The 26908-nt window shown below is 41.6% G+C and overlaps 1 protein-coding gene across 1 annotated transcript in view; it reads right to left on the reverse strand.

Annotated features, from left to right (window-relative positions):
- Window positions 1-26908, reverse strand: part of LMX1B (LIM homeobox transcription factor 1 beta) — a 109153-nt gene that overhangs the window by 26178 nt on the left and 56067 nt on the right. The window lies entirely within an intron of this gene.

The raw sequence follows: 26908 nt of genomic DNA on the forward strand, positions 1-26908 counted from the left end.
ACTCCATAAGTGTTTAGAAGTCCAAATCCTGATGGCTTCAGTACCTCCATTAGCTTTGAAAACCTGGACTTAGGTTATAATTATCCTTATTTCTCTCTGGTGTTGGTGACAGAGTCAAGGACTACAGTCTTTTCAGTCCCAGCACAAAAACATTAATGCATACTCAATCTCTGCTTCTCTTATGCAGTCCTTTTTCATAGTGTGGTGGTCTTGCATGGAGAAATTTGAATTCTTATTATTAACTTTCATGGGTACCTCTCTAGCAATGGTGGTCCATGCTGACAATCACCATCTGACTGCACTATTTACATCTACAAGTAGCACAAACATCAAAATATTCTTCTCTGCTTATATTTTAAAGCAAACTTTTACTCTGAAGGGCAAATCATTTAATGATATTCTTCAATTCAGAGTTTTATAAGTTATTGCACTAACAGCTTTGTGTCTGCAAAATAAAAAAGGATAATCGATAGTGTGGTGAAGAGGTATTGTGCTGCACCTGGATGCTGGCATGGCCTCTGTCACCCTCTGCCATAGAGCAAGACATGCAGATGGAGGCTCCTGCAGGACCCTGACTCTTAGAGGCTGGGGGGTTACTGACTCCAGGCGCTGTCCCAGCCTCACCACCCTGCAGTCTGCCTCCCCTGGCACGGACACCAATACATCACTGATTCACAAACACCAGACTTCCTGGCCCCACATATTAATACAGACTAAAATTAGCAGCAATTAGCGCATTGCTGTTCTGAAGCAGGCAGTGATGCAGGGATGGGAATGCACTCACTGATCCTTGGGTGTGGCAGGAGTTGGGCAGCAGGCATGCCCCAGGGACAGTCAGTGCCCACAGGCGGGATGCAGGGCCCACAGACCCACCACTGACTTCAGGGGAGTCCAGAGTGAGCCTTGCACTCCTCTTGTCCCTGGCTAAGAGACAGCTGGGTGAACCTCCACCAGCTAGCTGACCAGTAGACTGTACATGGAATTCATTACCGAGGCCCAGACTGAGGTCCCCTTCATGGAAAACCCCCTCCTGCACCCCAAAAGGGTCTCTTAATGACATTTAAGTAGAAAGGGAAAGTTCTCTGTCATCTCCTGCTCAGCCCAGTGCTGAAGCTATCTGTAAGCCATTGTCATGTTTCAGGTTCAACCTCCTCAGCAAGGCAACGTGTATGAGAAGCACATCCCATTCCAGCAGTCAATAAAGCCCTAAGTAACATGCAAGTGAGGCTGAGGAAGAGCTTATGACAACATCAATGGCAGTGGTGACACCAGGGAAGTGATCTGCAGAGTAATTGACAGCCCTGGGTGTTGGTCTCCTGCAGGACTCCAAATCTGGTTGCACTCAGGATAAATCCAGCACAGCCAGCGCAGGGCCACTGCTCAGCATTGCACTCTTGACACTGAAGCCGCATACAGCTGGGACAGACAGAGCTTAAGGTGGTTGGTGCCTCACTACTACATTCCTGCAACACTCTCCAAGTCCCCTGATGTGGCTCCATTTGCAATCCTGCGTGTCTTGTGTGGCTGCCTGGAGACTCCTACTGCTCGTGCAACTCCTCCCTGCAGGAATCGCATAACATTTCCAGCCAGCACAGTTGTAAGAGACCCAGCCCATGGCATATGCCTGCACACATGACAGTTTCACAGCCACGATTCAGCTCCCATAGCTGAGAAAGAGAGGCCCCAGGCCGGTCCTAAGCTCTGCTGCCTGTCTCCTGTGGGTAGAAGGAAAACAGAGTGCCCGTTCTGTGGCACACGGAAGAGGAAAGGCTTTCTGAAGACCAGATGCATGGGTGCAGATGCTCCCTTGTGATGGGAGCAAAGACACTGTGGGTAAGCATGGCCACCTGTGTCTGGAGGCTTCGTGCTGCAGCCAGACTGTCACGGATCCATCTAGACGTTAAACACCAGCTGCTCTGGGCTGGCATCACCTCCGGCCACCTTTCCTCCTCACCTGACCTTCTGCCTGGTGAATGCTGACATCTAACACTTGGCCTGGGCTTTCTTCTGCTCCCCATTGGTGGTGCGGCAAGAGAGCCCTCTGGCAACAAACTGCAGTGAAGAGGGTTTCAGCACTGCAGCGGCATCACTAAGTCACTGCGTCACAGAGTTTGTGCTCCTTGAGGAGACCAGAATGACTGCTGCAGTGTGAACTCAAATGCTGAATTAAGTTACCTACTAGATGAGTCAGGCTGACCAAATCTCATTCATGCCACAAGGGCTGGGATAGCTACACATTTTATAGGAAAGAGTTATTTCTGTAGAAAGCACCTGTTTTAATAGTTCCTCTGGAAAATACAGGGACCACCTCCCTGCCCACATCTTCACAGATACCTCTTGTTTTGGGGATGCAGTTCAAAACTGCTGCCTGACAACAAATCCTCTCCTAGACTTGCTCTTGCCAATCTTTCAGCCTCTCCCTGCCTCTGGTCGTATCCATATCTGTGACTCCCTGCTCCCACTGTCCCCATCATACAGCCAGGCCAGAGCCAAGCTTTCCTGTGGCTGCTCTCCCCCACCCTTTCACAGGCTTCATCCACAGAAACATTTCCAGCCTTTACTGTGATGGTGCTCATCTGGCTTTCAGCTTCTGAATGTTCATTTGATACATCTGCTCCTCCTAGGTACCCTTTGCACCATCGTAATTGCATGTATTATTTTGGGTTTGCATGACAGCGAAAGACAGTAGAAAGTTTGTGGCACTGTTAGACTATACAACATATGAAAAATACTTAAATACATAGTATAAAAAAATACATCTTTGCAATTTATTGTGAAGAAATTTTCCTGCATAAAGCCTCAAAATCTTTTTTTTTTTCTTTTTAAAGAGACAGTAGTTCATCGTTATTGTCATGTTGATATCTTTATAAACTTACTCTAGTGATCTATAGGAAAAGCAAACCAGACAGCTCTGTATTTATGGGCATATTTAAAAAGCCTCTTATATTTAACAACTGCATTTAGCTGCGTTAACTGCAAGTTGCAGTAATAAAGGCTCTGCACACATCGATGCTAAATTAAAAAAAGTTCTGCTGTTTAATAATACATAAATGCTGTTTTTTTCATTACTCTTTAATATCATTTCCATTTAGTTTATAAATAATTGTAGCTAGCTAATGAAACGAAATAAAACCTGCCTGCAACCCATTCCCTAGAGCAAACTAAACTCCTCTTTTTAAAGCTTCTTAATCACCGCCCAGTTCTTACAAAATTAGCATAGTAATGGGCTTTAAATTGAGCCTCTTTGTTTTTTAATTAAGCTCCCAGCAGGTAAAAATAAAACAGATTATTGAAGAATATGCCAACACTAATAGCCTGAAACTCTTTTGACAATTAAAAAGATCCCATGTTAACCCTTTTGAGGAATCCTACATGCTAATTAGTCACTCTTAAGCCCAAATCCATCAATATTCCATCTAGAAACCTTGTAGAGTTGAAGTGGCGGAGCTGATCTCTGTCAGTACCTGTTACCATTTTCAATAGAAACGTGAGACACACGTTCTTTATGGCACCACGTCTGCTACGTGGGACAGCAATTACATATTCGTGAGTGATCACCTCATACATGCTAATACTGCAGTTCCTGTGCTGGAAATACATGGGGAAGCATGACTGAACTGGGGAAAGCCATCAGATGATGCACGCTTTGATGTCTCTGCTGGCTGGGTTTGCACCGGCAGAAGAGTGCCGGGCAGGTTGCCGGTTGCAGGCGAGGAGATCACAGCACAGAGACCACCGGCACCGCTTCCTGCCACGGCGCTTGCTGGCAGGTCCTCTGGTGCCCCCAGCCTGGCACCTGCAATGCCTCCACCCCAAGGCCCTCTCCTCTGGGCCTCTGTTTTAAGCTCCTGGCTCTGTTACAGCTCACTGTGATGCACAGACAAAGAGCCCCTCTCTCACAGTCTTTTAACACCAGAGCTCACTGTTTGGTGATGCCTCCTTGGAGCCTCTGCTGCATTTTGTACAAAAAAATTAACTGAATGCCAGAGTTAGCAGCCCAAGTCAGCATTTCAGCTTCTGAAGCTATTTGAAGTGTCTGCCTAGCAGCCTGAATGCGACGAGTATCCCAAACATGCCTGAAAGACAACTATTCTTTTTTGCTTAGCAACATCAAACTGCCCCAGAGGCAAAGGTAAATCTTAAGCAGAACAAGGGGGTTAAGAAAGAGTAATGCTGAAGACATGCCACTGACAGAAGTGATTCTCTGGGAAAATTTACTAGATATTTCTGGCAGCCTAGAAATGGGAATAGCACTGAGTTTCTTTGGTTAGTTTTCTGTCAAATATTTGGAAACCAGTTTCTGAGTCCTACACTTTATTCTCAGTGTCTGATTCAAGCGTCAGAGTGCGAAGTGCTGGCTGCAGTCTGCTTGCATCTAGCCGGGACTATTAATCCCTCACTTTCAGGAGTGCTGTGTCCATCCAGAAAAATGAAATCAACAACATGAAAAGTCCATTCATTTCCAAGAACGCTGATCACTCTGCATCCTTCAGAGACTAGCAATAAATGGTACCAAATGCTCTTGTGTACTCAGTAAAAGCCTGCCAGGTTTTAGGCAGCTGCAGTAACTACTGTCAGTTGCTGCTTTATATTTCACCTTATACTGTGAGGGTCACAGTGATGGAATTAGGGACCAACAGAGAATGTGATCAAATTTAAGGGCAGACTCTAGCCATGAATATATGCTGCCTTCTTTCACTGAAGCATTTGGGAGCTTGTGACATGTGTCCTGACATTTCATTTTCAAAGATAAATGATACTTCTCATTTCTCTTAACTGATAGCAGATAATTTGGAGAAAGAAGGACATGCTTTACTTACAATGGAACATAAATTCATTAGGCGAAGACCATCATTTACCCTCTGCGCAGGGAAGAGCATTACAAACTTCTCTGGGAGTCTGTGGACTGTGTCCTGACACAAATAAATATCATCAGCAGAATCATTCAGAACAACACAAATCCATCACAACTGAGTTAACTTCCCCTGAACTACCTGGCAGTGGATAACATAATTTATGTAAGAACTATAGAGGCTGGTCTGCAAGATGGTCAAGATGACTGATATGAGTTTCTTAGATGGGATCCTCAGCCCTGCAAACCCTTTTCTTACCACCTCTGCTAGGCCTGATGGAGAGACAGCTTATATGTATGGAAATGGTAATTCCTCCTGGGACTGTTCCACTTATGGAGACCTGTCGAGGAATGCATTTTCTTTAAAGCAGAAAGCTGCAACGTTGATAATAAGTTTGCAACATTTTCACCACATCTGGCTGAGAACAGCTGGAAACACAGCATTCATACAAACTTCGTTATCTTTGTGCTTGAGGTTTGTTAGTTATTGGTAGGGCTTTAGGGGGAGATGGAGAGGACAGCAGCAACTGAATTTGGTGTTTCTCAAATTGCTGCAGAACTGACTTTTGAGAATGCAGAATCCAGTGCAAGCACTTCAACTCCAACCATTTCATACTGAAAACTTCCCAGGAAACTGAGAATAATAATTCCCTCTGCCTATGAGATTTATAGTAGAGATGTCAAGCTGGAAAGCATGCATGCATACATACATTTTGCATTTGTGCCATATTGAATGAAACAAGCTATTATATGAAACTGTGTTAGCATTACCATCTTAAAGGTATGCATTCATTCCAATGCATCTCAAGAACAGAAATACTAGAGTAGCTCAGCACAATGATGCATTTAAAAATACTTCTTCCATTTTTGACAGTTTTTACCAGGCCTAGAGACATTCCTCACTACATAAATAATCCCTCTCCCACCACAGAATCAATGAATACAGAAAAAATGCTTTTCCACATCCAATCTTGGTTGGTTTTCAGCTGTGGCTGCAGATGGAACTACAATGAACCTACAAACTTGTGCTCTGTGTGTACGGTCTGTTATCTCCACCAGCGTCTGACCTTTTGCAAATGTGATCCAAGGTGACCTTTTACTATTATTGCAGCCGTAAATGCAGTTTTTCAAGGAATTCTCACTGGAGTGTGTTTCACATTAGTAGCTGGTATGCATCAGAAAATCCAACTTCTCTGCTGTATAGGGTTTATTAACACAGCTCTCGATAGAGATGTACAATTTCATACGAACCTTAAATGAAACTAGCATTATCATCACCAAGCCACTATCAAGCAGCACCTTTCGATGGACAATACAGCTGTCCAAACAGTGCCTGTTGTACCTGGGTGGCATATAGGTACTTGTTTACTCTCTTCCAGCAGAATACACAGAGGTAATTCTCCTGGATTTCATCACCGTCCCTTGTTTTAGGCTTTATATTCAACCTCTCAGGAAATCAGAGAAACCTATTATTTCCTAACAAAAATATCTGTCATCTGATCGCTGCTGGCAGCTTCCACTTTTTCCTCAATCAAGTGCTTTTGTTTAATGTCTCCTTGCCAGTATGAAACACAGTACTGCCAAAGTGCAATATGCTTGCTTTTGCATAAAGAATAACCAACCATTGCTTGTTGAAAACTCACACCACCCTTTGCCTCACAATGAAGCAGAACTTAGTGGTTCATCAACAGAAAAAAATAAAGGGCTACACATGGATTTTTTGTTTGAAAAGTAGACTCTCAACAGATGAAAATATTAGTCCAGAAGGAAGAACACTGCTAACCCAGGCAAGGTGTCACCTAATACGTTGGAAGCTCTGAAGTTACCAAACCCAAATAATAACAATAACATGAAAAGAGAAATGCTTGAATCCTAATACCTCAACTCTTGAAAGACCATTTAGGAAAAACATATCTGAAAGGGATCATGATCAGAAATCAGTGCCACAGACTTGACTTTTTCACCACACTCTCCTTCCTGAACCCATCTGTTTCACAGAAAATAAAATTAAAATAAAATAAAAACTAAATAAAAATAAAATAAATGTACAGCCTTGTCCATGAATTCCACATATTCAGAAATAGGCACAGAATTAATTTCTTCACAGCACATAATTTTAATCCCTTCCAGACACCAGCTATGAACTCTTATTGTACACCAGAAATCCTATCAGAGATTTGCTTCATTCCTGCTCCACCAACCACTCAGTCACTGTAGGCTGCCAGTGACAAAAACTGTTTCACCCACCACTTGGGGACAATCCCATTTCCCAGAGGGCTAGAGGGGGTTTGCTGACAAGTTTCCCAGTATGTACCTGATGATGCATACAGCTAGCAGGTGAGAGAGATCCTACACATACTGCAACTCCAGCTCATATTTTCTCACCAAGAAATAAATGAAACTTGACAACAGCACAGAAACAGCTTGGGCATGGCTGGCTTTGAGCTGTCTACATTTGTTCCTGTTGATCTTCTCCAGTGAGATCTGAGTACAGCCTCATCTGGATGGTGGCACCTATTGTGCCTCTTAACTGGTGGGGATCCATTTTATCTGCTGTTCTGGCCCATCCACCATCCATGCTCAATACAGGAGGGAAACAAAAATCAGAGAAAGGCCTATAAATTTCTGGGGGGAGTGATCACAGCATTCTCAGTATAAATGCCTCAACCGCGTAGACAGAAAAAGCAGTGAAGATCAGATAGGGACCTGGGGCTAGGGGGAGACAGTTATCACATTGTGAGGGGTTGGGGTAGGGCTATGCAAGAAAATAGTTATTGGTGACTTGGAGATTATCTCACGAGGACAAGTGAGACTGATGATTTAAACATCCCAGAGCATTTACTTTTCTTGACGACAGGGCAGGTGCTGATAGCACAGCTCACCGCTTTGAACCCACAAACATGTTGGGGGAACCTCCTTCCAGCTTCCATTCATACTTGCATAGTATATTACATTGCACACTTTTGTAGACTGCAAAGGTCTATAAAGTTTGAGACATTTTTGTGTGTATGTATACCTAAACCGTGATGAACTCCTTTCCAAGTCCTGTGATGGTAACAGCACATAACCCCCGCCACGGGGAGTCCCCAGTTCCACTGTCCTCAGGGCTGTGCAGAACCTCAGGCCATTCTGCAGCTGTGCCCAGGGCTCACTAAGGCAGGCTGGTCTGCAAGTCTACTATTAGTGAGCATGGATCATCCCAGTCCTGCACCTTTGTCAGTAATTGCTCACAGAAGACATTTCTTTACTTTATTTAAGGATCATCTACTAAAATTCAGACAGGCACAAGGATTCTGGTCTGACTTTTAAAATTTCTACCATTTAACTCCATTCAGAAGAAATCTCTACCTCCTTATGCCATATCATACCTTCCCATCCCACTACTGTGTCCCCTCTTGTCTTCCTTTCCAGCTGTGATCCACCATGTAAAGCACTGTGATGCTAATGCAGTATTTTTCTCCAGCTCACAAGACACCTTCTTCCACAGCCTTTACCTGGTCAGGAAAGGCAAAGTTCTTTGTGATAGCAATTTTCTGCTTTTCTTTGTTGTGCAGTGCCCAGCACAAACTAGGATCACTTTTGTAATGAACATGACTAATCGTACTGATCTAACCAAGCAATCAGTACGGTAAAACCAAGGCTGAGGAAACAGAATTCCTACATTTCTATTTTAAAGAATCACTTAGAGTTAGTGAACAGGGTGGACCAGCAGCTGTGCAAGGGCCTGCTCCATTGGTTTCCTGGTACAGAGATACCAGCATCATTTCTGGTGCTCATCCGGTAGCTGTGCCCTGCTGACAGTCATACAGAGAACAATGCTACAGGTCCTAATATTTTCTTGTTTCATATATAATCTGTCTTTGGTCATCAGTTGTCAAATGGCAGAAACAGAATAGGATAAATATACATGGAATTGAACACCCAGTCCAGAACCGCCAGTTAGCCCTGTGGTTTCTTTTTTTCCCCCACACACTTGACATTTCACAGAGTGTACCAGTCAAAACTATCACCTAATTGTAGTAATGATCTCTTGATTAAGAGCAAACGCTTGGCAAAGCTTCAAGCCCTAATCATTTCAACTAAATCCATCCACAAGAAAACAAGTACCTTTAAAACTGTCATTCCTTATAGCATGACCATTATTGGCACCCCATGAAGAATACATGCCACATCTCTAAGTCCATCCTCTGGTTGACCAACGTCAGCCCTTGGAATTCCAGTGATGTTGTGATTCCCATTAAAAAGACCAAACTCTTGACAGTTTTGTGCATGAGGCAAGCTATCACTTGGCAACCACTCAGCATAGAGTTTTAACTCAAACGATTTTGTAAATATGAAATAGATAAATAAAAAGTAGCAAAATATCTCCTGTTCTCAAGACATTTTCTTCAATGTTTCTCTCGCTATTTTTGAAATATTTTCCAATTTAATTTTTGCCTATCTTAGATTATATAAAAGAAAGATAAGCTATTCATTAATATTTAATTAGATTTGATATTATGCAAATTTGAGAAGTTTGAACTTAACTATAAATTAGCTCTCAACCCCTGGAGGACTGACTGCTCACATGATTTCCCACCTATTAAACACTGACCCTCAGCATTCTTCTGCTCTTGAGGAGCTGAATGCAATTCCTGACTTGACTGTACAGATAGAGTGAGCAAGACAGGTTAGGGCTTTAAAATCCAGCCTGGAAAGCAGACCTCCTTTGGCTGTTGAAAGTGCAATTATTTTTTTTTTTTTTTCAAACCTTTCACTGTAGGTGACATACAGAAAAAAAAAAGGAATGAACACTATTTATATGATTTTCACACTCTAAACAGTAATTTTGATTGGGCTAATTGCACTGCAGTGGTTTACTTTAAAAATTCTGCCCACTCATCTCACAAAATAATAGAAAAGTCTAATTAAAATCAGGTTCAAATGCTGATCTCAAAGTCTTCTTACTTGCATGTTCTTCCTATGCAATTCACGAATGTGTATTAGAGCACCCAAGTGTAAGTACAGCCCTGGCAGTAACCTTGTAAATACACCTCTTGATCCAAAAGTGGAAGAGTCAAAAAGGTATTCTTATGGAACTCTTAAAATGATTATTACTTTCAGCACTCAGCTTATTTGCAACTATCAAATACTCCAGGCTGGATGAATCTTTAAGCTCTTCTTTTTATTACCCATCAGAAATTAGAAGTATGATATGCTTCATTTAAACCATATTTCCCAAAGTTCCAAGTTGTTTAACAGAGCTGAAAAGCTTGCCATGTTGTAGAAAACAATTTTTTGTCATGTTTTCTGACAAAATTCACAGTCTCTAGTAAGCAAACTGGAAAATAAACTATGAACTTATTCTTCCCAACGTGCATTCTTCCTTTAACACATTTTCTGAAGCTCATGACAGACTTTCTGTACAGCACTGTACAGAATAGCAAGATGTGTTGGCTACAGGTATGTAACTTAAAACTGTTTGTAAGAAACATCCTAAACTTGTCCCTTTCTGTAAATGTGACATCTTTACAGCATATGCTTAGTAAATGAAAGCCCTGGGAAAAGAAGGAAAAGTCAGGATACCTCCCATATAACTGATTGTAAATTCTTGGGCACCAGGTTTATATTCTTAATAACCTACTAGTTAGATTTAGCGTGTCTGTTCCATCTAAGTCAATTTAAATGAGGTGTACCAGATACAGTACATAAAGTGTTTCATACTTGTGGAGATATGTTTAACTATTGTTTCTTTAGGAAAAATCTAATAGCTAGCTCCATTTAATCACTGTCAGATGTTCTACATGTTGCAAGTGGTAACTTCCTTGACACAAACTGCTTTTAATCAGGAATCTCTAACATATCTTGCATACATTTCAGACTGAAGTTTGTAATATATTAAAAAGTTTTATTTATATATATATATATATATATTTTTTTTTTTGTCCTGTTGCCCTGGTTTATTTTTTGCTTTACTGAGTACTGTAGGAAAAGCTCTGCAACGTAACTTTTTCTTTCTCTGGAAAAGGCCATGAATTCCATGGGGCTTCATTAAAAAAAAAAAAAAAATCAACCCCCACTCTTTGGTAAAAGCTCTCACCACACTTGGAGTCGGGTTAATAAAATCAATTTTGTCAAACTAGTGCAAAACCTAACCATGGGTAGGATGCAGTGTTACTATTCTCTCTGATCTAAATACTTGTTTGTAAACACATCTCAGCTGAGAACATGCGTATGAAGTACTGGTAATAAGAGCTTTCAAGCTGTGTTCTTTAACTTCTCTGACTCTAAAAAGGCAATCAAAGCTGCCCCCCAACGCATGATTAAATAAACGCAGGGGATAATCTTGCCTCCAAAAAGCTGGAGAAAAGGTGGTGTCGAGACTGGTTTGAAGTGGCCTCCTTAATAGAAAAGGACGGTCCCTTTCTGTGTACATCGTGATTTGCTTTGGGATTTCTGTTGTGCCCCGTAAGCCTACAGGATATTACAGCAGCTTTTGTGTCGCTGGTGACCCAGCTGTTCATTATTGAAAAATTCCACTGCTTGATGCTGAGGGCAGGAAGGCTGACCCCTCATCTTACGGACGTTACTATCTTTCAAAAGATACAGGATTAAAGGGCTGGGCAAAATCTGGAGGAAAGCTATGTCTGGTTTTCTGTGTTTTCGTTGTCTTTTGCTATATTGGCCCAGAGAGGGATGTTTGTACAGGATTTAATTAGTTGGAATCAGGCTGAGATTATTGTTGAGACTATTTACTCAGCAAATCTCCAGTCTGAGCCGAAGCTCGAACTGAGTCTGAATAAGAAAATCTAGGAGTGCTCCGTCTTCTTGCTCATATTCTGTAACGAGCAGTGAGACATCGATGTGAAGAGTCTGATCATGTGAGATGCTGAATGCCCTCCGTTCCCACTGGGATCAATACAACGTGGGGGGAAATATCATTATATCACGACTGAGCCTTAATGAGTTATAAATAGCAAGTGAGAAGATCACAAAAACCCGTAAGGTTTAAGAACTCTTACTGTATTCTCTTGGGTAGCAGCTAGAGCAACTAGAGCATGATACAGCACAAGAGGCAATAAAAAGCATGTTATCACTACTGCAGTTGTGGGCATTCAGTCATCCTGTATTGATCAACTCTTTATAATAAAAAAGATTAGAAATATATATATAGTTAATTTTAAAAAATAAGTATGTTTAAAAAAGCATCAAGATTTTGGACCTATCAGTTTCAGTGATAAAAGATAGACTGCATCTTCTAGATATGTGTGAGGTCACTGGAAGTAGAAGCTAGAGGTGCAATCAACATGGGAGAAAGCAGGGAATATGGTTCTGCAGTGGGACACAAACATCTTATAGTACACAGTGCATTCACAAGGCTTCCCCTTGGTTGGGAATGGAGGAGATGCTGGCAGGACATTTCCTGCAGCTCCACGTCCTAGACTCCTCAATAGCTCAAGACTCTGAGCTCTCTGCATTTCAAGGGAAGACAGTCAGTATTGGAAAAGTCTGTAAAGGTCAATAAGCTGCTGTTCATACTTTGCAGAATAATACAGGTGCTTCAGTTACCACGTGCAAATGCAAAGATACCAATGTACTTTCAGGGTCTCTGAAGGGAGCAGAAGCTGTCCCTCCATTGACCCTTCTCACAGTGCTCCTTCTGTGCAAGTACTCAGGCAGAAAGCTACTTCAATACACTCTGTTAACAGACTATATTTCCTTGTAGGAGGACTCCTACCAAAATTACAAATAACTGCTTGCAGAAGCAGGTGGTCATTGCCCATTGCATTAGAGAAGACACTAAGATTCCTAAAGAGGAGAAAAATATATAGCATCGGCTCCTCTTCACCAGGCACAGTCCTCACCAAAAAAACTACTCCTTGTGATTTATTAGGCTTGAAATCCTGATGATGACCCAGAGCTAGCTGCCAGGATCTCGTATCTTGAACACTAAACAAGCCCAGCAATATTACTGCAATGACATCCCATCAATAGATGAGAGTGCACAGAAACCAAAAGATTTCTGCCATACAGAAGGATTTTCAAGGTGAGGTGACTGTTGCTTTGGTTGCAGAGGTTACTGTGGCATTAAACTGGTCCTGCCTACGAGGGGAACTGGGAGCTTCCCAAGCACAGTGGCCTGCAGATGTTAGCAATCCTGAAGCTGCTCACCACAGAAGGGGAAAAAGCCCTTCCTGGATGCATGAGGCCCGTATTGCCTGGCTGCAATTTTCAGTCCAAATAATAATGTTTTAAAGTTACATTCACCAGACTGAAGAGTAACAGTTACAGAGAAAGCAAACACAAGCTCCAACAGATTCTCACCAGTCAGACACCAGTGACCGCCTGCTTCCCAAGACAAAGGCACACTCTGACCCAAGCCTCACAGCAAAAGGCACCAGGCATACTGAACGTTCCCTCAACTACTGGAAAACTAAAAAAAAAAGCAAGAAAGTTGAGGAAAATCAGTGCAGCTCTCAGTTTTGTTTGTTGTTGTTGTTGTTTTTTGTTTTTGTTTTTTTTTTGTTTTGTTTTGTTTTCCCAATTTTGGTTGAACTCCTGTCATTGACTCAAAAGGCTTTTTTGTGAGCAATCATGTTGTCAGCATTTTTCCTTTAAAGACACACAACCTAAAGTAAAAGAATAAAGGCAGATTGAGATTTACATTGCGGGTTCTGTTTGCTTGTTTGCCTTGTTTGTTTTGTAAGTTACAGATGTTGGTGTATTAACAGGCTCTGCAAGCTGTGGGCATAGGACTTCCAAGGCAGAGGTTTGAGCTGCCACGAAAGGTGACAGGATGGACCTTGCCAAGGCCAGGGGTACAGATCCTGCAGCTGAGCAGGGCAGAAAGGCATCCCATCTACTCTGTAGCTGCTGTGTAGCAGTGGGAACTTCCCCAGACCTTTGCCAACAGTTCTCAATGTGTCTGACAGATCACAGAGCCTAAATAAATTAATCCTATGTTTATATTACATGCTTACATTATCTGCTTGCTGAAACCATAGCCTCCTCGTGCACTCAGACCCTTCTCCATAAAGAATGGAAGAGAATTTGAATAGAATAGAGCTTGAATATCAGTGAGATGCTGAAATGAACAGAAAAACCTCTGTCAAATATTTTGATACTGATCCTCTATGAAATGGCAAGCATGAATTCATCCCTGAGATACACTATAAGCTTTCATAAATTAAGATTTTTATGGAAGTTTGTTTTGTTTTGTTTTGTTTTTTTTTTTTTAAAGAAAAAGAAATTCAGAATATAGAGGAAAAGCTGCATGGTTTAACTCACAGACAGAAACCTCCACGTGCTGTGTGCACAGCACAGAGCGCTGCTGGTTGCCCAGCCCAGCTCAGCAATCAGAGGGAGTCAGTCTGCTGGCTCCTGCAGACTGCAGTTCAGGCTTTTTGAGAGAAATTGTTTAACAGAACGACTTCCTGCACTATTCAGCGAGTACAGAGCATGTAACATGTCTCATACGTGGGAAAACTGTTATTCTCCTCCCAGAGAAAAATTATATATATTTTCTGAAGTATTAGTTAAGAAATTTACCATGGAGGTTTCCTTTTTTCTTCAAGCAGAAGGGAAAAAAAATAAAAATAAACAATTTTTAAAAAGGTAAAGCTCTGTGAGGAAACGCTCATTTAAAATAACCATGCCACAGAGGTTTACCCATGTCCAAGCTACAGTGAAACTCAAACCCTTCTGTTTCAGGACTCTGGGACACAAAGGAGCATGGCAGTAACAAAGCATGGATTGTGAGCTGCTGCCAGACTGCTCACACAGGTACTCACAGATGCAGTACCACAGGGAAGAGAATTAAAAGTGGTTTGGGGGTGGAGTACATGTGGGATGCAGGGTTAGTATGCTTGGTAGACACAGGTAGATCATCAACACACAGCACTATCCCCAGGGCAAACCACTCGAATCCTTCACAACTGATGCAAGCAAGATACCACTGAGCATCCCTGAAGCATTACAGCTATGACTCCTGGTACAGGCCAACAGGTGACAGTCTCCCCCTGCATCAGGCCTTCACAGCCTCTGAGAGGCCACCCCTGCCAGGCCTCAGCCCCCAGCACAGGGACCCTCACCCAGCTTGAGGTGCCCTGCCCCAGCAGGTGTCACTGCACAGGCTCCAGCGTTGTGCCACAGGTGGGGAGAAGGAAGGGCAGCACCATCAACCTCACCTAGCGCAACTGGCACCTGGCTGCGAGGGGTCCCTGCAGCCACACCGACAGCCACTTTTGGCACAGCATGCGTCCAGTGCCTCCGTGCTGTGTGCACAGTGCCTCAGCTGCTCTCTCCCCATCACATCTCGTGGAGGAACGTGCAGGCTGCACATTCAGCACTGTAGCTGCCTCGTTATTCATCAGATGAGCAGAAAAGCACTGCAGCAAACATGCATTTGGTCAGCTTTCCAGCCACGCTTACTCCTTTGTTGAGCTGACATATATAGGAACAAGGCATAAAATGACAGATGAAGGAGCAAAGGCTGCAAGCATTGCGCTATGCCTCTGTGAGCCTGGCGGTGCTGCGGTCGGGCAGCCACACACGGCAGCGTGCTTGTGGTCACAAGGAGCTAATGAAAACCCTTCCCCCCCTATTTTTCCCCTTCTCCTCTTTCTCCTTCTTTTCTCAAAGAGTGAATGGGTGGTTAAAAAGCCCTTTTTTGATAGCACCATCCAAGCTGTGTTGTACCTTGAGAGAATCAGCACCCAAGCCGTTGACAGTGTGATTTCCCTATCGGCTCATCCTGCCATGGAGAGCAAGCAGGGCCAACATTTTTGGCGATTTATAAAGAAAACTGTTTTCACAGACAGAACTTGAAAGACACAAACTCTAGATTACTACTAAGATTAGCATGCAAAAATGTATTTGAATTTCTGATCAGCAGGAGGCTTCAAAGGGACCAAGTGCAGATTAGCAGGTGTTATGTGAAAAAAGAGAGCTTTTGTGCTACAAAGTTGCGCTAGCAAAACAAATATGTCTTTCACTTTGAAGAGCTGGGGAGGAATTTGTGGCCATTGCCATGGAAACTCAACAGGCCTTATGCTGTAAAGCCAGATTTTGGAGACAGAACTGCTGTTATGTCTGTATGCTGTTGAATACAATGTGTCTTTATCAGAAGACTGGTGGGGAAAGTTAAATGACAATGGGACACAATTACAACACCTTTGTTTATTTCACCTGAATTTCCATTCTCTGAAAAAAGTGCACAGCTGGCACTTGCTTTCAAAAATGGACCTCCAGAAATTAGATGAATTTGAAGAAAAATTTTAGAGTTTGAGAGGACTTTGGCCATCACTATCATCTAGCTAAATTTTCTGGACTAACATGGTCTCAATCCAAAACTGTGTATGGTCAGTCTTCATCTACATGTTTAATTATTTTTCCACTTTTTTCAATCATCTAATCTCTGCAGCATGACTGAATAGTGCTCATGCAAATCACCAGGTCCTGATTAATTAGTAATGATCTTTAACCAAACCAAAGCAGCAATTCGGAGAGCATAACTGAGATGTTTTCAATAACCTCAGACACCATGCTCAAGTACTTACAAATTCACTTCCTCTCACCCTCCAAACCTGTGCTTTGCTCTGGTGCTCACAGTAAACATGGGTGACTGCCAGAGCCTGTCAGGTGTGTTCCCCATACATCTATGCTCAAGTACCACATGCAGCCAAAATGTTTGCAGAAGGAATGGGGGACAAACATTCCTTCCAGGGCAAATAGGAACATAAAGGAAGCACAGCGGACCAACAGCAAAAGGTGGTGAGAAAGACCCCTCCTGAGGGACAACACCCACAGGGCAAGAGGCTCGCAAGCTCAGAACTTCTCATGGGAGCTTCATTTGCGTAAGTACATCTGCCTTTGGCTGCCTAGTGTACCTGGCTTGGGTTACAGATATTGTTTTATAAACACAACATGTCCACAAGTATCCACTTGGTCCACCACTAACTCATCCCCATCAGCACACTTAGAACACACAATTAACTAACTGATGCCAAGATAGTATGCTTGAAGGTCATAGTAACTCACATCTTTTCTTATAAAGTTTAGCTTTCTGTTACCAGACACTCTGACAAAACCTATCACGGGATTTAATACTGGGGAGTCTGCTTGCAAACTGCTGGTGTTTGGGATAAGACCAATTCTGAAGGCTGCAGACCTGCACAGCCATCATCCCCAATGTGAAGAACCATCACAGGACAAAAACCTTGTCTGGACAAGGTCTCCTGTTCACTCTTACTGTCCTGGTTTCAGTTAGGACAGAGTTAATTTTCCTCCTAGTAGCTGGTAGGGTGCTATGTTTTGGATTAGGATGAGAAGAGCGCTGATAACATGCTGGTGTTTTAATTGTTGCAGAGCAGTGCTTGCACCAAGCCAAGGACTTTTCGGCTTCTCGCTCTGTCCTGCCGGCGAGCAGGCTGGGGGTGCAGCAGGAGCTGGGAGGGGACAGACCCAGGACAGCTGACCCAAACTGGCCAAAGGGGTATTCCATACCATCTGACGTCATGCTGAACAATATATAGGGGTGGCTGGCCGGGGTGGGGGGGCCGTCTGCTCGGGGATAGGCTGGGCATCGGTCAGCGGGTGGTGAGCAATTGCATTGTGCATCACTTGTTTCTTACACGTTATTATTATTTCCCTGTCTTAATAAACTGTCTTTATCTCAACTCACAGGCTTCACTTTCCCATTTCTCTCCCCCATCCCAGAGAGTGGGGGGGGGGGAGGGTGAGCGAACGGCTGTGTGGTGTTTAGCTGCTGGCCGGGTTAAACCACAACACTTACTAAGGCCTGATCATAGAAACATAGAATGGCCTGGGCTGGAAGGGACCTTAAAGATCATCTAGTTTCAACCCCCCTGCCACAGACACAGATGCCACCCACTAGATCAGGTTCCTCAGGCCCTCATCTAGCCCGGTCTTGAACACCTCCCAGGGATGGGGCATCCACAACCTCTTTGGGCAACCTGTTCTAGTGCCTCACCAGCCTCTGAGTGAAGAATTTCCGCCTGACCTCTAATCTAAATCTCCCCTCTTTCAGTTTAAAATCATTCCCTTCCTTGTCCTGTCATTATCTGATTGAGCAAAGAGTCACTCTCCATCTTTTTTAGAAGTCCCCTTTAAGTACCGAAGAGCCACAAAGAGGTCACCCTGAAGCCTTCTCTTCTTCAGGCTGAACAGCCCCAGCCTCTGCTAGGATGATGCTTTCCAAGGGCAAGTGACTGAGCAGAGCAGGCAGGCTGCAGGGTACAGGGGTACCTGTTGAGCAGGAGCTGGGGACAGCCCATGCAGTGGAACAGATAAATGGGCAGTGGCGTGACCCTTGGCATCAGGAAAGCAGCCAGGAGAAAGGTGCTGTTTCTCCTTCCAGTGGCTAGGGGCACTTTTTGCCATGGCATTGTGCTGGGGTCTGTGATGGACAACAGCAATGAACCCCTGGCGCTGGAGCAGTTGCCTCCTTTACCCAGAGAGCACACAGCTAAGCCCATTCAACTACTATGCAGGACACTTTCTGCATGTTGGAAAGTGAGAGCACAGGAAGGTAATGACTGAAGCTGTTGATGTTCCATTGGTTTGAACTCCTGTATGGAGAGGGCACAAGAAACTTGACTGCTGATACTGCTGTGTACTCACAGCTGGTAAGAGTGCTCAGTGCTCCCACAAGTGAAATTTTGTGTACCTCAAATTGGGCACAAAATAAAAAGAAAACAGTTCTCACAGAATTGAAAAGGCAGGCTTAAGAAAACCCTCCAGGGCCAAGGGGTCAGCAGAGAACCACAGCCAGTGCTCTTGTCTGCTGTACTTTTGTTTTAAGAGTTAGATTAGACTGCCTCCAGGCATCTCTCTCAAGTGAAGTCAAGATTTTGTGCTATCCTCCTAGAGGAGGATTTTACTTCACAGGTTTCCTGGGGACTTTCTGCTTTGAGGATTTTGGTGGTGGTGGTGTGAGGATAACAACTGTTGGTTTTTCTCTTCTACTTTTAAGTAGCCTTCCTAGAAAACCCTGGACAGAAGGGATCCTGGCACTATTTCAGACACGTGGCAAAGTTCCAACCACTCTTGTAAAACTAAAGTACACTGGTTTCCTGCCTTTCAGGTAGGAAGTGTCAGAAGAAACACTTTGTAGACACAGGGGTTTTTTTTGTTAGTTTTCTTCCTATTGAAAACCCAAATTGTTTAAAAAACAACAACAACAAAAAACACAAAAACTATTGGTGCTAGAGTGAGCGAGCCCTACATAGCAACCCTAAAATGCCCTACTGAATCAAATTAAGAACATGTTCTGTAGAGGACAGAAGCAGCAACGCTGTCCACACATGAGATATCAACTACCAATGAAAAGAAAAAAAGTATAACAATAGTTACTGTGAGTTTCTGAAATCCAGTATACTTGCTAGAACATGTATTCCCTCCCTTAGATCTCATTTTTAACTTCCACCACTACTTGCATAAGAATACTGACTTCCTTTCCAGCTTGACTTACCTTAGCCCACTTCATTCATATTTGCAAGTATGCATTTTGCCCCCAAGAAATCTGGCAAAAAACAAAAGTGCTGTCCTTTTCTACTTGTTGGATACTCATGAAAAGACTTATAGCGTTAAAAGCTAAGAAACTGGTTCCACAAAATTCCACTGAGATAAAACATACAATTTGTTGCAGATACTGACTGAATTTCAGTATCATTTGCATTCAGTTTACAGGGAGCAAAGACTTTTGTTTTTTAATCACTGACGAGTCATGTGCCTGTATACGCAAAGTAAAAGGCAAATAACACTTGCAAGCGAAAAAGAAGCATGCTTTAAAATAATAATCCTTGAAGCATATTTAATATAGGCCAAATACTTCTAAATTAAGTAGTTACAACCAGATATTTTTTGAAATTTTGAATATTTAGATCCTTCTCCACACCATTTTTCTGAATTTCTGAAAAGCTGCTCCTTCAAGTGTAAACACATATGAAACATATAAACACATTGCTTATCTAAGTGAAGTAAAAAATGCAGTCCTTTCTTTTATAGCCTATTTACAGTTCTGATATAGAAATGTTTAAGCTCACAATTAATTCCAAGATAGATACCACATAATAAAGATAATTGATTCAAAACCAATTAATATAATTTCAATGTATGGGTTGGAAATGCCAAAGATTATTCTGAACAAGTGAAGAAGGAAATTTTACAATATAGATCTAGAAGTTGGGGGAATAACTTATAGTCAAATACTAAGGCTTTACGCTGTCATTTATGTAAAACAGCATAAGACAAGGCAGCTGAATTTGTAATTCACAAAACCCTGACAAGTGTGGTCAACCTCCTGAAAGCAATAATTTATTATCAGAAATGTCACGCCTACACAATAGCCTTATTGTTGATTCATTAGGTAATTTCCCTTGAAGACCAGCTGTTTCTAGTGTGGTAGGATGAATAATGAGGAAGATATTCAATGTTCAGGGTACAAATGACAGACATAAGGAGATTCTAACACCACCAGCGTCCCACTGCCTACGGCACTAGTTCTGTGCTAGAGGGTAAAGGTCCTACACCTCCCACTTGCATAGAAAACCTCCCAGGTGTCAAATTTGCTCAGAGGGCAGGTTGCTGTGCAATACCTTCAATAGAATCAGGAGACCCATGTGATATGGCCAAGCAGGCCTTGGGCTCATTGTCACCTTCTATTTCCATTGACGTGCCCTGAGGGTAGATACTTTCTCCTCCCAGCAGACTCAATTTATTCCCAGGTGCTCCAGTGAATGTCTTGCCACCAGTATAGCTTGAAAAAGACAGTCCCAATGGCTGTGCTCCAGGCAAGATTTTATCCTATTTTCCAGAAGTGCCCCTTTTTTAACCTTAAGCCAAATACTATCTTGATAATAATTATTAAAATATAATTTACTACAGCTAGTAGTGCTATAGTTTTTTGTTTTATTTTGAGTTTTAGACAAATACATTATTCCTCCTTCAAATGATCCCTGTGAGGACTATATCTCCATCATGTAAGTAACACTGCAATTAAACTGAGTTAAATTCACCAATAAGCAGACAAGCACCATGTGCTGTATGGTTGGTGTTCATTATGCTCAGTACATTAATGCTAACAGTTTGTCAAGTCTTTTCATGCTATAGCAACTTAAACTGCATTAACCAGAAAAAAAAAAAAAAGGAAAACTCATCTAAAGTCTGCCATTTGATCAACCATTTTAAGTGAACCTGGAATGCAAAAATCAGGTGGAACTATTCCTTTGTCTTTCAGAAAGTATTTATCTGGAAACACAAATGTATACCAAGCAGAGTGTTACAGGCAGAAGCACTAACACTGCACTGCATTGAGAAGCATCCAGTTAGAATTGCTTTTGTTGTTTCTGAAGGCTGCAGCAGGATGGAAGTCTGGATAACAGTATACTCTATAGCAGATTCAGTCTACATAACTACTGCACTGCTACTCATGGGCTAACAGAAGGCACAAAATTTTCATTTAAATGTAAAAATTTGGAAAGTAAACCCTCTCTACTTTGCATAATGATGGCTTAGACTTTGAGATGACAGAAGAATAACTCAGGTTTTAATGACCTGTCATTTGCAATTGTCCCCTTTCCTGCTACATTTCCCCTTAAGTTCCAATTATATTAACACTTTTAAATAGACTTGTCTTTATGAAAACTAAGAAGAACCCCAGACAGTAAACATTCCTTACATATTTTTCTGTAGTAAGGTACACCTACACAGTGCTCTGCTAATGGTACATAAAATACATAACTGTTTTTCAGTGAAAATCTGTTATAAAAAATAATTTAGTAAATATCTACTGCTGAAATCTTGCTAGAGTATTGTGACTGAGATCAAAAATCAAGCTACTGCCTTTGCCTACCTATGGGGTAAAAATAAGGTGTAATAAAAACCTGGAAATACAGGTGATCAGATCAGCTGACTTTGTAGCATCTTTGTGCATTTCAGCACTGCACCATAGTTGAATAACTCAGCATCCTTAGACCTCAGCATAGGTGTTCTCCTACCCCACAACACTACAGTAATTCTGTTGCTTTTAAAACCATACCCTTTTATGCTTCAGTTTATAGCTAAACAGAATATTTTTTATTCTCAGAGGAAAAGATGTGTGAAGACTCTTTTTGCCCCTGACAAGAAGGAACAATAGTCCTTAATGTAAGCTCCTTACCTGACCCCACGGAAAAACAGCCCGTCACTCTGCGTGTGGACTATGGGCCTCACTGGGCAAACCTGACAAAACCTTCTGCTACATTTGAAGTCCCTAAATTTTAAGAGTGGTTTCCAATTGTCATTAAAACATTTAAATAATTCATGTCTGATCCTGTTCTCTATAGAGAGATCTGAGGCCTGATCCTGCTTGATCCTGTTCTCTCTAGCAGGATTTTAAATTTGAAGTAATTCTTTGTCTAAATGAAAGTATAGCAGAGAGAGTTGTTCTGAATTTATATTGCTAGAACCCTGCCCCTATATTTCCTTCAGCTAGCCTCTTTAAATGTGAATTTAGATCTTGGTTTACTGAAGTCACAGGGAAAACCACAGCTGTTCAAGAGATGGTGGCACTGCAGCTTCCACTGTGGTCCCTGAGCTTGCATCCTCCACCACCTCTGCTCCAGGAGGTACATAGTGGTCGCTCCCTAAAGCTGTTCTCACATTAAAATCCTGCTGAAGGTGGGATTTAACTGTGCTTCATTCCATCAAAGAAAGCCCAGCACAGACATCTGTGATTACCAAAAATGTAACCTTAGGAATCTGTTTGCACTTTTAAGAAGCCTCCCACAGCTGCAGCACCTCTTCCGTGTTGTTATAGGACTCACTGAATTATACAGGCATACTGCATTAAGATCAGTATGCTTTAAAAAAAAAAAAAGTTGATTTTTTCCTTTGGTCATTTGTCAAAGCAGCCCTATTTATTGACTGATGTGAGACTTCACTGTGTTTCCAGAGCAGGGGACCTCTTTCTTATTTTCTGGCCGATCAGATCTTCAAGCCCAAATGTAGAGATATGTTCAGTACAATTTCTCCATAAAGGAAATTTATAAATTGTGCCCTACTACAGAAAAATTTGCCTGCAGAAGTATTTTTTTGCAATTAACAAAATCTTGACCATGGTTCACTTTCAGAATCTGATTATTGTTCTACATTTATCTTAAGCAAAGTGGCTGACAAATAACTGCAAAATAATGTGATAAAAACCATTTATAATGCCAGCTTATTCCAGGTCTTTCTCTCTAACTAGTTATGACAAGGTAATAATGCTGGTTATGCATTTGTCTGACTTTAAATTGGTTACTTATAGCCATGATGGATGAGGGGAAAGATCGCCTTATTCTGAGAAGAAGCTCTTGATTTCTGATCTCATTTTTGCAGATAATGAATTATATCTAATTAGTAGATTCCAAATCTAATCAAGAGGTTGAGATGTTGACCCAGATAAAGCAAAAAAAGGGCGAGGAGGCTTCCTTTTATGTTTTTGTTTATCTTAAATAAAGAATGCTCCATAAATACAGTCTTCATGAGAGTGCTGACTACACTGGCTAAAGATGGAATCAATTTGAAAATTCACTGTTTCAGTTAACAGTTTAATGAAACTCGTCTCCACAGATGGATTTTTTCCCTTGGGAATGTAAACTCCTTTTTCACCATTTATGGAGTCTATTTTATTATTTTTAGGAAAAGGATGGGAAATTATTGTCATCATTGTAAGCAAATCAGACCCCAAGTAAAATAAATTACTCTTGATAAAATTAAAAAATGCTGAGCTAAGAAAACTTTCTATCAGAATTCTTGAGAAATAAACAATTATTTAAAAAAACCTTCAGGAGCTAAAGTTGAAAAAATAGCACAAGGGATACCTAAATACATTTAAAATATTTCTCAGTTTTATATGGTAGTAGCTGCTAAACTAAAAAAAAAATTATTTTTAAAAGCAAAATTTCTGATCATATTTTGTTCTTGTATATAAGCACCATTTTCCCCACTGGGGCCAAAAAAAAATAAATAAAAAAATACATGCGCATAAAATCTAGCCTGGAAGTTAGTTGTTTTTTGGCTTTAACACTAGACCCAAACCCATTGTTCTGCACGTAAAAAGATTCAAACATAACTTTTCAATTTTAATACGTTACAATGAATCATCATCTTGTAATCTGCACAGACCTGCATCTCCTGGTGATGAGGCTGCAGGAGGCCTGACAACCACTGTCTGAAACCCACATCTGAAATGCCAGTGCACCAGCTTGTAGAATGACATTTCACAGCTTCTCTTACTTCCTCTTTATCATTATTTTTAAAATCTACATTAAGATCTTTTAAGGAAAAGTACTGTTGATCATTAAAATAAAATGTCTGTTTAAAAGACAAAAATATCTTCTGAATTAATAACAAGGGCCTGTGCCACACAGTTATGTTCATTAAAAATACAATATATTACACAAATTCTTGAGACGCTGTATTTTTTTAAAGTCCTAAATGGATCTAAAAATTTACTAAATATTCCTAAAACATTGATTCATTCTGCCTAGCTAAAATTTACACAACTCCTAAGTCTAGACTAAGCTATTTTGCTAAAAGAGAACATAGCATCCTAATCCTTTATCTATGACCTGTGGATCTATCTCTAACTACAGAAAGCTCTAGTTGGATGTAATTACAGAGCACCAGACCCTGCAAAGAAGACTTCTGCCCTGACTACCCTGCCCTCACAGCCCAGGCACACAGGCAAAGGTGTATTTGGTAACAAAGTCTGCAAGGGGGAAAGCTAATGCAGCCAGAGTGCAAGTTATTTTTCCAAAAATAAAATGGCATCAGGAAAGCCTGACTGAATGTTGAGCTAAGCCTGCTGCTTTAAAGCGTACCATCACCTGCAGGCTGCCTGCTCTGGAGGGAAGATGCTTCCACATGAGACAAGCCACCTGTGCTGCAGCCCCAGTACCCCCGCTGCATTTGTTCCACCCTGCTTGGAGGGCATGCTTGCACTAACTGTTCCAGCAGGTCATCGAGCAGGTGACGCTGTGTACCTGTGAGCAGTTTGGGATAATTTACCTGGATCAACAGCTTCTGCTGTACATCCCAGAGAAGGATAAGGATTTCTCACTTCTCCATGAGACTTTTGCTGTGTGGCTAAAGTGATCCCCAGAGAAGTATTCTCCGTGTAACAGCCACAGTTCCCGAAGTCTGAGGTAAGGTAGGAGAGATAAAAGAGCTAACACAAACTACAGCTCAAACAAAACGGGGCTCGTGCTGCGCCTGAAGTGAATGCTCTGAGGTAATAAGCCATCAGCTTCAAAGCTTGCAGGGATCAGAGGATGTGGGAAAAAGCCGCAACAATAATTTCCCATTCATTATAAACTTTTTTTTTTTTCCCCAGTAAAAACAGAGATTTACTCAGAGGCCTCAAAGCATACTGGGTTGATCTAAACTCCTGCTTCTGTGTGGTAGCACTGTGGGTATGGAGAAGCTCTCAGGACAGACTCCCTGCAAGACCCATGCAGACTGCACACAGTCTGAACACCGCTGACTGATCTTTGCTTTTCCAGGAGCAAGTATAATTTTGTGTGGTCTATTAAAAGTGAAATAATTATCTGTCTTCTGCTATTTTTACCTGCCAGAGTCACTACATGATTCTTATTTCTTGTTCTGATTGTAATTTGATTTTTTTTCAGTGCTTGGCAAACAGAATTCAAATCACTGCCCTTCCCACAGATGTTCTGTCAAACCAGAAATCAGCCTCATGCAGTCAGACTCAATGAAACAAGACACTTAAAAAAACCTAGTGACTGCACTTGGAGTGCTGGACAGAATAAACTGGAGACATCCAGTGGCATGCTTAACATTGCTTTTAACAGTCACATCAGTGGCTGCACAGACCAGGACAGCGTGTTTCAAACCTACCCAATTTTCCCCATAGGTGTACTCTGAGGACTTTCCAAAGCTGTCTTCCAAAGTAAGGGTGTTCATACCAACAGACTGGGCAATTCACTCAGAAACATCCTATGTCTTTTGTTCTTCTTTTGTCAGCTCAGGCTTCCCTATCGTTTCAGTGTTAAGTCCCTGATGCTCCCAAACGTGAACTGCAGGAGGAATATGATTTGATTTGCTTCTCTTTGAAGTATGTTTGTGGGGTTTTTTTTGTTTGTTCATTTGTTTTAAGAACATGGCCATTGAGAAGAACATGGAAAAAAAGGTACAGTTGTGACTAGAAGGCTACAGGAGAGGAAAAACGTCAGAATTAATTGCTTTTTAAGGTATTTCATTTAATTTAATGACTGAAAGGAGGGAAAAAGAGGCTACCTCTTAATTAGTATGCTACTGAAAGAAGTACTTTATTTTTAGATTGTTGGGCACCCTGGAAACTCTTGGTACTTTGCTTAGATTTGCAAAGTGTAAAAAGGGAGAGAAGAACATGTTTTAAAATCCTCTAACTACTATTAGAGTCAGGATACTGAAGGAGACAGACTTTTCAGCCGGCTGGCCTTGAACAACCATGCCTATACTTGCACCTGAAGCAGAGAACTGAAGCCAAAAGACCTGCATTTTATTTTGAGGTCCAATACCTCTCTTTAGAGATGTCTGGTTCCAAATTGCACTTAATGTCTTATTGTCTTTTCCTGCATAACAAAGATGAGGACTTCTCCGTTAGCTGTGGAGATAGCTTGTCAAGCACTTCAGGTCCTAGCATAAAAAATATGATGAAGGAACACTGCTGTAGTTTATAAGCATATATTCTACAGCCATAGCAGCTAAGGTGTCATTTGCTATAATACATTAATAAATGCCTTAACAGCATGTTGCAGTTCCATGGATAAGGCAATAACAGCTCTCCTGTTATGAACATTAATTTTTATATGATTTATAAGTGGGCTGCAAAAGCAGTTATTGGCTTAAATCCTTCTATACAACGTCTTAGCATGGGAGCTTTTTCAAGCATCTGAGAAATACTGCAAGATAGCCATAATAAGCTTTGTTAAGTTATAATAGACATTTTAAAATAAAAAAAACAACCAGCTCTAGTGAAGTCTCTAGCAGATAAAGGTCTCCTCAGTTCCATCCTTTCCCTTCCACTGTTAC

Source organism: Anser brachyrhynchus (assembly GCF_964034855.1).
Source record: "Anser brachyrhynchus genome assembly, chromosome: 19".
Taxonomy (NCBI): Eukaryota; Metazoa; Chordata; class Aves; order Anseriformes; family Anatidae; genus Anser; species Anser brachyrhynchus.